At 46.5% G+C, this 14,363-nt stretch overlaps 1 protein-coding gene across 1 annotated transcript in view; it reads right to left on the bottom strand.

The window, feature by feature from the left end:
* PPP1CC (protein phosphatase 1 catalytic subunit gamma) overlaps positions 1-14,363 on the bottom strand; it is a 309,686-nt gene that overhangs the window by 65,441 nt on the left and 229,882 nt on the right. The window lies entirely within an intron of this gene.

Here is a 14,363-nt window from a genome sequence, read left to right as displayed (position 1 = left end):
CTACCAGATGTTCCGAGGTCATAGAGTCAAACTCTGGGAGGCAAGCACTTGGCATGACGACCCAGCAGGGAAGCCTGAGCAGCTCAGATTTGTCCACCACTTCCACATCTTGTGGAGGGCGGCAGAGGAAAACTTCAATCAACTTAAAAATAAGATTGTTCACTGACTGGCAACTAGGGGTAATGCTTCACATACCCCCACACAGATGCTGGCAGAGAAAGTATTGTGTGAATCAGAGTACTGAGGCAAGTGGGATACATTTTGGAATCCACTGGCATGGCAGAATATGGAGGCTAGAACTGCTTACCAAAGACCGATGAAGTGTATTGCCTACATACCCGTGGCTGGAGATGGACATTAAAGGGTGGACATAGGGATACCTTTAGAAATTCCATGAAGTTCTTGTATGCATAGGACGTCTGATTAGGTGTCTTAAACCCTGCCATTTGCTATATGGTAGGGTTGCAGAGCAGATTACAGCTTCTTTTTCAAGGTAAGGAAATTGATAGGCAGGGTCTGCCCATCTTGGATTACTGCTTCAGGAAGGTGAGGAGAAAACCAGGAGCAGGGAGCTCACAGTTCATTCTACCAACGTTGTGGGTACTTCTGCTTTGAGCCACCACTACTTGCTGTGAGTGTCATCACTTTGCACATAAGCTTGGTCTGGAAAGGAGTAGGAAAGCTGGATTTTAAAGAGCCAACACAAACTATGTTCTGAAGCCTTAAGACAATGGATCCACTTTCTCCTGCCTGGACGATGGTATAATGTGAGATCCAAACAACCTACTTTAACATCTGCACCCAAAACGATATGGCAGGAGTATGCAGAGCATTTGTCTCTACAACAGCACATGCTACAAACAGGTTAATTAGGATAAACCTAGGAGAGGAATATGGCCAACTTATACCAGCCAACATGGATAAACCAGCATTAGCAAAGCCAATAGATCTGGCATTAGCTGCCAGCCTCTCAGCTTTGTCACCGTTTGTTTCGTTATCGCATCTGAAAGAATGTAATTGTTGGGAGAACTGTTAGGCCCTCACAGATCTAAAAAAATGTCAAGTAAAATATTTCTCAAAGCACATTGGCATAGTAGCCTCTGGCAATAAAGGGGCTTCAATTTTGGGTGTGGATATGCTCCTTGTGAAAAATTCAGAATGCGTTTGCAGTGTGGTAAACCAAAGCCTAAAGTGGGACTTCCACTAGACCATGCTGTACAGGGGCAGAAGAAAAATGTTAAAGACATTACCAGCAGAATACTGGATGACGTGGGCTGCCTGAAAGACCTACAACTAAATAGATTATATATAAGTTTAGTAACTTAAAATGTTGCCATCCAGTTGAAGGTGCGTTGCTACCAAGGCTAAACACTTGGTAAATACCCTGGAGTCTGTTGCGACGCCAAAGGGCAGCACTTTGAACTGATAATGTTGCACACACCACAAAACGCAGGAATCTTAGATGAGCAGGGTGGATGGGAATATGGAAGTATAGGGTCCTTTTAAGTTTAGGGCAATCAAAGCCTCCTTGCTGCAAAAGGTGACATCCTGAAGTCTGACCATGTGAAAATGTTCTGAAAGGATAAACTTGAGGGGCCAGAGGTTGAGTAGGAGTTCGAGAGCCATCTTTTTTTGAAAAACATCAGAAAGTACAGGGCGTGTACCTCTTTTCTGCAATGTTGCAGCAGCACCGGCTCTATGCCGCACCCCTTTCCCTCCCAAAACTGGCAAGTAGAGGGCGCAGCTCCTCCAGGTGTTCTATAAAAAGTGTGTGGAGGAATATTGGGTGGTCTTTGGGGCAGTTCTACACCGTACCCCTCTTGTAGGATGCCTAGAACCTACCAGTCAGCAGCAATTGCCTCCCAGTGGGGCAAGAACCCCTGCAACCTGCCACCCCACAGGTGTGGCATGGTCAGAAGGAGAAGAGTGACTGTTTTGGGGTGGTGGTTACTTTAGGAGCTGCTCCTTCGCCTCTACATCGGTCATTGTTCCCCCTGTAGCAACCGTGAAGGGGATTGCTGCTGTCTGGTGCAGGTTTAAGCCTGACTTTGCAGATGCCTTGGCTGCACCGCGGTTCAGAGGGTGGCGAAAAGAGTCACAGGTATGTGGTGTCTGTAGTGCATCCATGGCTTTAGCACGGTCTGTCCTTTATTTTCTCGAGCAGCTCATTGACCAGTGGGCCGAAGAGATGCTTTCCATCAAAAGGCACATTCTAAAAAGTAATTTAAAATCTGCGATACATAGACATGCATGGTGGAGGAGACTAGTTCGCTGCATGCAGCTGTGCCTGCTGCATCCAGAGCACAGCGAATGTTAGTGTTGGGAGGATTTATACCCCCAACCCTTAGTCACCAACCCATGCCCCAGTTTGCAGTATTGTTCTGGAAGCGGTTGGATAATATCCAACATTAGATCTTAGTGGGCTTTATCATACGGGAAAAGTAAACCAATAGTTAGCAATGCATCACTGAGTGGAAAATTTCACCTTGATGTGCTTGCCATCTGCATTTATGTTCTTGCTCCAAAGGCAGCGCATTCCCTGTACCCTGGGAGTTCACTCTGTTCATGGCTGTGTGAACTATCAGGGAATTTAGGGGGTACAATTGCACTCTGATGTACATGTGCACGTTTGTGGGAGAAAAGCCAAACTTTGTCAACCCAGGGCATGACTACTTTGGGCTTCACTGGCTCCTTGAAGATGGTTTAAGCATACCCTTCAACAAGTACTGGAGCGACCCGAGAGGGGGAGGGGGGAGGGGGGGGGGGGGGGTTCACGAAGAAATTCGTCCTCCGGAATACCTCATGTGGTGAGGGTGTAGTCGGGCACAAATCCGGGTCCGTGCCCGATGGAAAGAGGCTGGGGTTGGAAGGGGAATCAACCAGAGTCATCCCAAAGGTCAGTCTGGGGATCACAGGGAGACCCTGGACTGACCTCACTGCCTGAATGCAAAGATCCTGGTCCTTATAGTGGGAGAGGATTCATGGGCAGTAGAGGGGAGGTAGGAGGGAGGCCTGGAAGGACCAGACAGTAACAGGTGTCTCGGTCAGTGCGCAGAGGCTTTTTGGCATTAGTTACTAAGGAGGGTGGAGGGCCCCCTTGAAAGTCAGTCTCTTGTGAGGGATGAATGCTCAGGTGGCTGGAGAGGCCCAACTAGATCCAGACTGCCCGGCACTGTAGCACCTCTGTTGACTGGCGTTGACATTCCTGAAGCGGTTGCAGAATGGGCTGATAGAGCTCCTCTGATGTTGTACAATGGTGCCGAAGGTCAGCACCCAGAGGTGGGTTTCGGCTTGGAAGTGTAACAAGAATGCAGCTGAGAGGCAGTCCTCAGATCCAGCACTAAAGTGGTGGACGACATTCAGGGAAGAGGCTTCAAATCTGACTTCGGCACCAGAGGTAACAAAGGCGCTGGGTCTGGCAATAAGGCAGTGCTGGCCCAGAGCCATCAGATGAGGCACGGGAACTCTAGGCCGGTGCCCCTGAAGGATGGAAGTGAATAGTACTCACTGTGGTCCTTGGCAACGGGCACTGATCCAGTCGGGCCCTTAAGCTTAGATGTCAGACTCAGTCTACCTCCTCCGACAAGAACACCTCTACGATTTCAGCATTTGACGCATCCGGTTGCTGAAAAGCTTCAGAGGACAAGGCAACGTGTTGTACCCTTTGGTTAAGTGTCATTTGTTGCAGAACACAAGACGTGCCACACAGGATTACTCTGTGGTCCGGAGAACTCAATGTGGAGAGTTCGAACAAGACACTGAGTCAAAGCAACACCCAACAATGGAGACCAACAAACAGTGGAATTGTTTGGACCACCCAGAGATGGTGTTGAAGTCCCCACGAGAATGCGTGGCATAGAACTGGAGCTCCTGTATACACATCTGAACAAGATGGCAGGAAAAAAGTCTAACTATGGAACCGATGCCCATGCATATTGCCTAGGAAAATTGCAATCCCACACCTTGGGACTCAAGACTTCTTGGAGCAAAAAATGTGCACATATCTGAGCCAAACACTGGATGGCAGGAGTATGCACACAGCATGTATATCTACTCGTACCATGAACATAGTTACGGTTATAAACTAGTATCAACATTTAAAAATTTCCATGCATCTTCGCTGTAGTACAATATTCTGCAATTGCTACAATAAAATCTTCAATCCAACACGTACAAAATATTGGAGTTTACTGGGTACGGTTTCATAATACTATTCAGAACGGGAGGACAGGTCCACGTCATGCGCGCTCAGTCATGAAAGACCAGCTCAAACCTTGATCCAAGTTGGATTGGGTAAATCAATACACAAGCGATGAGTCAATGCATAATCATAAAGGTCAATTGAGAACACTCACTTCCAAATATTTATATAGAGTCCAATATTATTTGAATGTTTTTTTAATTTCAATAAAAACGAGCATTCAAATATTGGACTCCATAAATATCTTTGGAAGGAACCACTCAATTAACTTGATACCTAATTAACTTTATGTATTGACTCATTGTTGACAATTTTGTTTTAGAAAGTTTAAGTATGTTTTTAACAGATTATATGTCAAAACAAACCACTTTTGTTCAAATCATTTTAATGGGCGATTTTAATGTTCATCTGTGCGGTTTGCACTGTCAGATCAGAGACTTTAATGGGCCTGACCTTACGACTCCCCCCCCATTTTGAGCATAATCTGAAGGTATCAGCTATGGAACATCTATTATCTGCAAATGATGGATTAGTTACTTACCTGTAATCCTAGTTCTCTTCCAGGGGTATCCTCATCAAAGTCATAAGCATTAGAATATTCCCGCCCATGCGCGGGACCCCGGAAACAATATATTATATGTGCCCCACATATATATACATATATATACATATATATACATATATATACATATATATACATATATATACATATATATACATATATATATACATATATACACATATATATACATACACATATATATATACATACACATATATATATACATACACATATATATATATATATAAAAATAAGCAATTGCAGCCAAATAAAACAACAGAGCTGTAATATGCTGTGAAGAATTTCCACCATACAGTGTATTTTGCATTAGAAACATGAGAAACAACACCAATGCTTGTTTAGAAACTGTTTTAATGCTTAAAAAACAGTAGAAATTCTCATAACACACTGTAAACATATACAGCTCCCAGGCTGCATTGCAAATCCCCAGTCTAAAAAGACTGAAAAGCTAACCTGTAGCTGAATGTACTAAAACTGACGCTGTGCCTTTAAGGCACCTCTGCCCCTAGCTTCCCATCATGCCTCAGGGGTTACAGTTAGGTCAGTTGTTCTTTTCGGAGACTGAAAACCAAACCATGGTAATAACAGGTTAAAAAACATCTCCTATGTAATAAACAAAGTCCTTTGCCCGGGGAGGCGGGAGGGTTGCTTATGACTTTGATGAGGATACCCCTGGAAGAGAACTAGGATTACAGGTAAGTAACTAATCCTTCTCTTCCAGGGGATCCTCATCAATAGTCATAAGCATTAGAATAGAGTAGCGAGCCTCACCTCATCCCTGCGGGCAAAGGAATCAACAGATAACATTCATATCCGTAGGCCCAAGAATAGGCCTTACTCTACCCAAAAAGGTTTCTCAAGGAGGCTTGCCCTACTTGAGAATCCGCTCTGGAATCAGACTCTAGGCAATAATGCCTTGTAAAGGTATGGACTGATTTCCATGTCGCAGCCTTGCATATTTCTGACATAGGAATGTCATGCAAAAAAGCTATTGTGGCTGCTTTCCCTCTAGTGGAATGAGCTTTGGGTGATTGCAACAAAGGTTTGCCAGCCAGTTGGTATGCTAGTTTAATACAAGAGACAATCCATCTGGAGATGGTTCTTTTGGCTGCTGCAAACCCGGTCCTCATTGCACCATAATTGACAAAGAGTTGGTCTGTCTTTCTGGTGTCCTTAGTTCTTTCCAGGTAAAACTTTAGCACCCGTTTAAGATCTAACAAGTGCAACGACCTCTCAGCTGGGGTCGATGGGTTAGGAAAGAAAGAAGGAAGGGTAATCGTTTGATTTATATGAAAATCCGATACCACCTTTGGAAGGAAAGATGGGTGAGCCCTCATTACCACTCTGCACCAAGGAACCTTACACTGTGTTTCACCACAACAGAGTGCTTGTATCTCGCTAACCCTGCGCGCAGAGGTTATTGCCACCAAGAAGGCCGCCTTCCAAGTGAGATGCTGCAAGGAGGCCTTGTGTATAGGCTCAAACGGTGTAGACATCAGTCTGGAGAGAACCAGGTTCAACTCCCAGGGAGGATAAGGATTTCTCACAGGTGGATAGACCTTCTTTAATCCCTGAAGGAAATCCTTCACTACTGGGACCTGAAAAAACGATGTTTGTGTAGGTGATTTTCTGTACGCTACTATGGCGGATAAATGAACCCTAATAGAAGCGTATTTCAACCCTGATGTCGCTAAGTATAGGAGGTATGGCAGGACTACCTCTTGTCCTTTGGTGGGATCAAAGCCATGGTCCTTACACCAAATGAAAAATCTTTTCCACTTGAACGCATAAGACGTCCTTGTGGAAGGTCTCTTTGCCGCTCTTAAAATATTCATACATTCCGGAGGCAGATTTAAGTGTCCATATTGCAAGACCTCAGGAGCCATGCAGTCAGGTTCAGCGACGGGAGTTCGGGATGCAGGATCCTACCGTCCATCTTGCTCAGCAAGTCTGGCCTGCACGGCAGACGTCTGTGTGGACACAGCGACAGATGTAACAGATCTGGATACCACCATTGTCGCGGCCAATCCGGAGCAATTAGGATCATGTCCATGCTCGATCTGATGAGCTTGGCCACCACCTTCGGAATCAGTGCCAGAGGGGGAAAAGCATAAGCGAACATTCCTGTCCACTCCAGCAGGAGAGCGTTCCCTTGCGTCCCTGGCCGGTGGAACCTGGACGCGAAGGCGTGGCATTTGGCGTTTGGCATCCGCAAATAAGTCTATGTCTGGACGACCCCAGCAACGGAAGAGTTCTTCGACCACTTTGTCGTTTAGCACCCAGTCTGGCTGATCTTCGAAGTGCCTGCTGAGTGCGTCTGCTTTTGTGTTTAGCTCGCCTGGAAGGTGTACTGCCACCACCGACAGTCCCCGAGCCAGAAGCCAGTGCCAGATTGTCTGGGCCTCCAGAGACAGAGGGCGAGATCGAGTTCCTCCCTGCTTGTTCAGATAGAACATAGTTGTAGTGTTGTCCGTCTGAACCAGGACTTTGTCCGTTGTTATTGCTGGAAAGAACGCTTTGAGCGCCAGATGAACTGCTCGAAGCTCCAGCATGTTGATGTGGTATGTCTGAAGGTTGGTCGACCAGCGACCCTGAATCTGAAGATGACCCATGTGAGCACCCCAGCCTTCTAGAGATGCGTCCGTTACCACAGACAGCGAAGGAAGAGGTTGCTGAAAAGGGACTCCCTGCAGGACATTCCGAGGGCGAGTCCACCACTGTATTGAGGTCAGTGCTGCTTGAGACAGGATGATTCGATCCTCCCAATCTCCAGTCGCTTGGTCCCACTGATCCTCCACAGACTCTTGTAGAGGCCGCATCCTCAACCTGGCGTTCAGTATTAGGAAGATGCAGGACGCCATGGAGCCCAACAGAGACGCTACGTCTCGCACCTTTGGACGAGGAACCTGAAGTAACTTTTTGCATTTTTGTCCCATGGAAGATAGTCTCTCTTGCGAAGGAAACGCTCTTCCTAACTGTGTCTAGAACTGCTCCCAGATAGTGGATAGTTTGCGTGGGCTGCAGGATCGATTTTTCTGAGTTCACATGGAGGCCGAGCATGTGTAGCTGTTGGAGACACAGGTGACAGTCTTTGGAGGCTTGACGAGGTGACGAACTCTTCAGGAGCCAGTCTAGATATGGGTACACAAAGAGACCTTTTTTGTGTAGACACGCCGCTACCACTGCCATGCACTTGGTGAAGACCCTTGGTGCGGATTTGAGTCCGAAAGGAAGCACTTTGAACTGGTAATGTTTGGACCCTACCAGGAACCTCAAGTACTTTCGATGACCTGGTGTAATAGGAATGTGGAAGTACGCGTCTTGTAAATCCACCGAACACATCCAATCTCCGATTTGTAGATGAGGACATATTTGGTGGAGTGCCAACATGCGAAACTTCTCTTTGACCACCACTTTGTTGAGGAGTCGAAGATCCAAAATCGGTCTGAATTTTCCTTCTTGGTCTTTTTTGGGGACAAGGAAATATCTTGAGTACACTCCTTTCCCCCTTTGGGATAGGGGTACCTCTTCGATTGCGTTTTTCTTTAAGAGGACGCTCACTTCCCTTTTGAGGAGCTCTAGTTGGTACGAGCGAGACTTTTTTGGAGGAGTCGGTTGTGGTTTTTTCCTGAAACGTAGCGCATATCCATTGCGCAGTATATTCAGCACCCACCGATCTTTCGTGATGCTGACCCACTCTGCCAGATGTTGTGCAGCACTTCCTCCCACTGGAGTGGGTAACTGTCAGAGGAAGCCACTGCTCAGGCCTTGCCTCCTCTAGGTGTGGTAGAGGACTGATGATGTCCGCCTCTACCTCTGCTCGACCTTCCACCTCTGTATTGTGGCTTTCCTTGTGGCTTGTTTTGAGACCATTGAGGGGTTTGAACCCTCTGTTGGCCTCCCCGGTTTTTGTTGGTCTTGAAGCGTCGTTTGAACGGTGCTTTCTGTTTTTCCAGACCTACTGCCTTTACTGTGTCTAACTAAGTCTTCATACGGGCCATTTCCTGATCGGCATGCTCCCCGAAGAGTGAAGATCCGGAAAAAGGCAGATTGAGGATGCGCTGCTGTGCATCTGGTTTGAGCCCAGTTAAACGCAGCCAAGAGGATCTCCTCGCACATATCCCATGTGAGTAGTTATGTCCAGCTAGAAGGGCGTTATCTGCTGATGAACTAATCATTTGGTTTGCCACCAAACAGCCCTCAGTCACTGTCTCCTCAAAGTCCTTCTGGTCCTCCTTGGGCAATTTCCCTTTGAATCGTTCCATGGAGTCCCATAGGGCCCTATCGTACCTTCCCAGAAGGGCTGATGCACTAGAGACTTTCAGGGATGAAGCTGCTGTGCTGCATACCTTGCGTCCCCAAGAATCTTGCGTCTTGCTGTCTTTGTCAGGAGGAACTGACGAAGAAGGAGCGACTGTGTGATTCTTCTTAGCTGAGGCTACAATAACTGAGTCCGCCGCAGGCTCACCTTTAACAAAGATAGGATCTGAGTCGGCCGGCCTATATTTTTTCTGGATACGTGCCGGTACTGCCCTGATCGTTGCTGGCGTGAGGAAAACCTCTTTGATTGGGTCCATTATTCCTGGAACTAATGGGAGCAACGGCCGTGTATATGATTTGTGATGAAGGGTCTCAAAAATCACAGTAGTGGACACCTCTGGAGTGGTCATCTCTATATTCAGTTTGTGAGCACCCCTTTGCAAGACGTCCAGATATGTGTTGACGTCGTCAAGAGGGGAAGCTCTTGAGCGAGGGCTGTCTGCCAGCGTTGGAGAGTAATCCCTTTTAGAAGATCCAGGTGAAGATGGAGGGGAGGATGATGGAGTCCTTCTCCTGTGGTGAAAATGCTCCTTCCTCACCGGTGATCTCCTAGGTCGTTCCTCCCTTCGAGGAGAACGTGATACCTTCTGATGTACTGGAGATCTCGATCTCTCAGTCCGTACCTCCTTTCTCGGTGTTCGAGATCTGGGTTGCTCCCTCCTTGGCGATCGGGAGACCCTAGGGGCATGCGACCTGTCCGCTCCTCTCTCTCGTGAGCGTGATCGGTGAATGGCAGGACTCTGTCCATCTGCCTCTTCTGCTTGCTGAAGAGGGGACCTGTGGACTGGACTCAAGTACCTTTGAAGTCTCTCTGGTGCCTTAGAATCCCTCCAATTACTCAAAGGAGCATACCATCTTGGCGAGAGTCTTATATGTGAAGTGTACCCCCGCTGGGGACTCTTTTGTACCGGACTCCTACTCCTAGAAGATGACCCCGTTGAACCCGAGGCACTTGAGGAGGAATGGAGTGAAGCAGATTGTGTCACTAGGACTGTCGAAGGCACCGAAGGAGATCTCCGTCTCACCGGTGTTGGAGGACGTCTCAAAAGCCTTTCCCTCGACGTCGAACGCCTCTGCGGCGTCGACGGGGTGACAACCTTCGGCGTTGAATGCTTCGACGTTGACCTGTGGTCCCTCGACGTCGATGATGTGCCGACGGCGGAGTCTTCTCCCTCGACGTCGAACGGCGTTGCCCTGCCGTCGACGAAGGTCTCGACGTCGAACGGCGTTGCCCTGCCGTCGACGGAGCTGGCAATCTCGACCTGGCATGTGGCGACGGCGGAGGATCGGACATCCTCGACATCGAGCGCCGACGTGCCTTCGATGATCCCTTCCTCGACGACGATCGTCCGAGGGGGCTCTTGCTCCTCGACGCCGAGCGCCTCCGTGGAGAAGTCGGCGGAGGTGTCACACTCTTCGAAGCCTGTCGATGTCGAGTGTGACCTGTCTCTCGACGCCGACCGTCGCCTGGTTGACGGCGGCGGAGTTGACTTATGTCCTGACGTCGATCTTCTCGTCGACGGCGATCTCGTGGCTTCTCTCGACACCGATCGTCGCCTAGTTGACGACGGCGGAGCCTTCTTCGACGACGGCGAACTTCTTTTCGACGACGATTTCCTCATCGACGCCGATCTCGACGTCGACGGAGCTTTTTCTCTCGAACTGTCCATCAGATGTTTTTTCAGCGCCGAGCCCGGTGCTGAGGTTGATGGACGCTCTGACTTGCCTTTGGAGGGAGTTCTGGGTCTCTTTGAACTCTTCCTCTCCGTAGATCTTCCTCTCATGGATCTCTGGGCCAGACCATAGAGCCTGTTCCTCTCTCTGTCTTTAAGAGTTCTGTCAGACAGATTTTTACAATGGGAACAGTCTTTAGGATCATGATCCTCTGGCAAGCATAAAATACAGACCTCATGAGAGTCCGTTTTTGCCTTCTTGTGGCCACAAGAAGGGCAATCATCAAATAATGAGGGCATCCTGACAGGAAAACCTCACAAAAAATTGACTGCTAAGCAGTTATTTACTTGACTCTGATTTGAAAAGTCAAAGTAAATCAAAAAATTGTTCTTTTGAAGATTTTCTGACTGAAAAAGGCAGAAAAATGTGGAGCTGAGTATCCAGGGTCCTTCCTGAAGGAGCCGGAAAGAACTGACCTAACTGTAACCCCTGAGGCATGATGGGAAGCTAGGGGCAGAGGTGCCTTAAAGGCACAGCGTCAGTTTTAGTACATTCAGCTACAGGTTAGCTTTTCAGTCTTTTTAGACTGGGGATTTGCAATGCAGCCTGGGAGCTGTATATGTTTACAGTGTGTTATGAGAATTTCTACTGTTTTTTAAGCATTAAAACAGTTTCTAAACAAGCATTGGTGTTGTTTCTCATGTTTCTAATGCAAAATACACTGTATGGTGGAAATTCTTCACAGCATATTACAGCTCTGTTTTATTTGGCTGCAATTGCTTATTTTTATATATATATATATATATATATATTTATATATATATGTCTATATATATGTGGGGCACATAATATATTGTTTCCGGGGTCCCGCGCATGGGCGGGAATATTCTAATGCTTATGACTATTGATGAGGATCCCCTGGAAGAGAACTATATGAACCGGGTTTTTCTGATTCGAATGATCGTGTGGCCACATATAATGCGAGGGGTAGTGAATCTATTATTGATTACATTTTTCTATCCCCAGGACTCCTCCATTATGTTCATTTTTACAATGCTATTGAAAGTGGATTTTGTGACCACAACCCGGTGTGTTTAACTCTGGATGGGTCGCTTGGACTGCTCAAAGGGGATTTGTTGGTCACTTCTGTGAAGAATGTTAAGAGCAAAGACCAAGGGAGGCAATTAAAATGGTGTAAGGTTTGCCCAAAGGACTTTTTAAACCTTATCGAACAAGACATGATGGTTGAACTTCAGATTTGTAGAGACCCTGAAAAGGGGGGTAAAGAGATAGTCGCCGCCTTCGAGGCGATCTGCTCTAAGGTGGAAGAAGAGCTTACACTTAGCCCAAAGAGGGGACCTGCCCCAGTCTCTGGTTGGTTCGACCATGCTTGTTCGAAAGCTCACTCTGCACTGATGGCAGCGCTTAAACATTCCCCCAGAAATAAGCTAGTGGTAGCGCAGCTGAGAAAAATATGCTGAGGCGGTAAAAATACGTAAAAAAGCAGTAAAGGAAGAAGCCTGGGACGCTTTAATGGACTCAACCACCCTTAAACACAGTTCCAAATTCTGGTCTATAATAAATAACCCTTTATTTGCCCAATCATGTAATTTAGACCTTGAGGCAAATATACCAGAATTAGAGTGGCTTAATCATTTCTCAGCCATCTATGGGAGCAATCAAGCCTATGAAACATTCCATATACCCTGTTATTCTGACATGCTACCCAATCTAGATTTTAATGAAATTGAAGTTAAGACCGCGATAATTGGTTCCGCCAAGAGTAAAGCCCCGGGACCCGATGGGGTTCCTCTAGATTTTTATAAATCAAATCAGGATATGTGGGCTACGATATTAAGGAATGTGTTTAATCATGTACTTGTAGGGGGTTTCCCTAATACCTGGACATGTTCAATCATTGTCCCAATTTTTAAAAAAGGACTAAGAAGTGACCCCAAATGCTACCGCCCTATTTCCTTGTTGGATTCTTCTATGAAGATCCTGGGTAAAGTACGTTTGGCTAAAATTAATAAATGGACATTAGAAAATGATATTTTGTCCAACGCCCAGTATGGTTTTCGGACAGGAAGAGGGACAGAGGACCAATGTCTAAATTTGCATATGATAATCTCTAAGTATACAAAGGCAAAAAAGGGGGCAATCTTTGTTGCTTACATGGATCTATCCACAGCATTTGACTTAGTAAATAGAGCGAAGCTGTGGGCCATGCTGTTAAAAATGGGATTGGATCCCCCTCTGGTCCACTTTTTGGCTGAACCGCACAAGGATTTAAAGGCTTCCATCAGAATGGATCAAGAGGGACATCGTACAGCTTGGTTTAAATCAGGCAGGGGTGTGCGGCAAGGCTGCATCCTCGCCCCTATGCTGTTCACTTTGTATATAAATTCTCTGGAAAAGAACCTTTTGGCTGCTTCTGTGGACACACCGCGTGCAGGACACACTCATATTCCAGTGCTCCTGTACGCGGATGATGCCGCCTTAATAGCTAGGACACATCTTGGCCTCCAGAGACTCTTAGATACATTTAGTGATTTTATGTCTTCTCTTGACCTTGTGGTTAATAACTCTAAATCCCACGTTATGGTTTATGGGGCTGCCAAAAATAATACTAAACCTTTTCACTGTAAGGGGGAAGTGATCACTAATGTTAAAGTTTTCACCTACCTCGGCATAATTTTTGATAACAAGGGCAGTTGGTCTCCTCAGATAACAGCAAAAACCAAAGCCGTGAGGAGCTCTGTTAACGCCATCTTGAGCTTCTCAAGGAGACTTGGAGGGAAGCCAAGTGGTGCATTATTAGCTTTGTACAGGGCGAAATCACTGGCTATAGCTAGGTACGGAGCTGGACTATGGGGCTATGTAAAAATTGAAACCATTCAAACAGGTTAATACGTTTTTTTGTTCTGTGTTAGGACTCCCTCTGTCGACAGCCACTTTTTCTGTCCATCAGGAGCTTGGAGTAGGGTATATTACTGATATCCTCTCCATGGCACCCATTCTTTTGTGGATTAGGGTCTGGATCAATAACTTCGGTCTTAACCACAAAATTCTGATGGATTGTTTAAAACTTGATAAACAAAGACATTGCTTGGCTGTCATAATAATAAGTGCTCAGTAGAACTTGGACGCCCGGAGATTTTCTCCTCTCCGTTGGATCTGAAAAAAGCAGATTTAGCTTGGGTCAAGGAAAACTTTTACAAGCCGAAGATCTTGGAGAGAGAGCAACTCCAGTTAACAAAACCTACGGTTAGAGCACATTATATGACAATTACCTGCACAGCCATCCAACCGTATCTTGCCCTAGTTAATATCCCGTTTCACAGGTGGCTCCTGGTTAAGTTCCGATTTAACCAGATTTATTTGGTACTCTGTGACAGACAGGGCTGGTTTAAGCCTGAGGACGCACCTGTATGCAAATGCGATAATTTTTCCATTCAAGATAACATGCACCTTATGCTGTTCTGCCCCTTTTATAACGTTCCAAGGCAGAAGTATTTGGTACCATTGTTGAAAGAGAAAGCTTTCATGCAAGCGAAACCAGCTTTTTTGTTCTTGCAAATGCTT

This window comes from Lissotriton helveticus, chromosome 11, assembly GCF_964261635.1.
Source record: "Lissotriton helveticus chromosome 11, aLisHel1.1, whole genome shotgun sequence".
NCBI lineage: Eukaryota > Metazoa > Chordata > Amphibia > Caudata > Salamandridae > Lissotriton > Lissotriton helveticus.
Note: the sequence above shows the minus strand (reverse complement) of the source record. Positions and strands in the feature narration are given on the sequence as shown.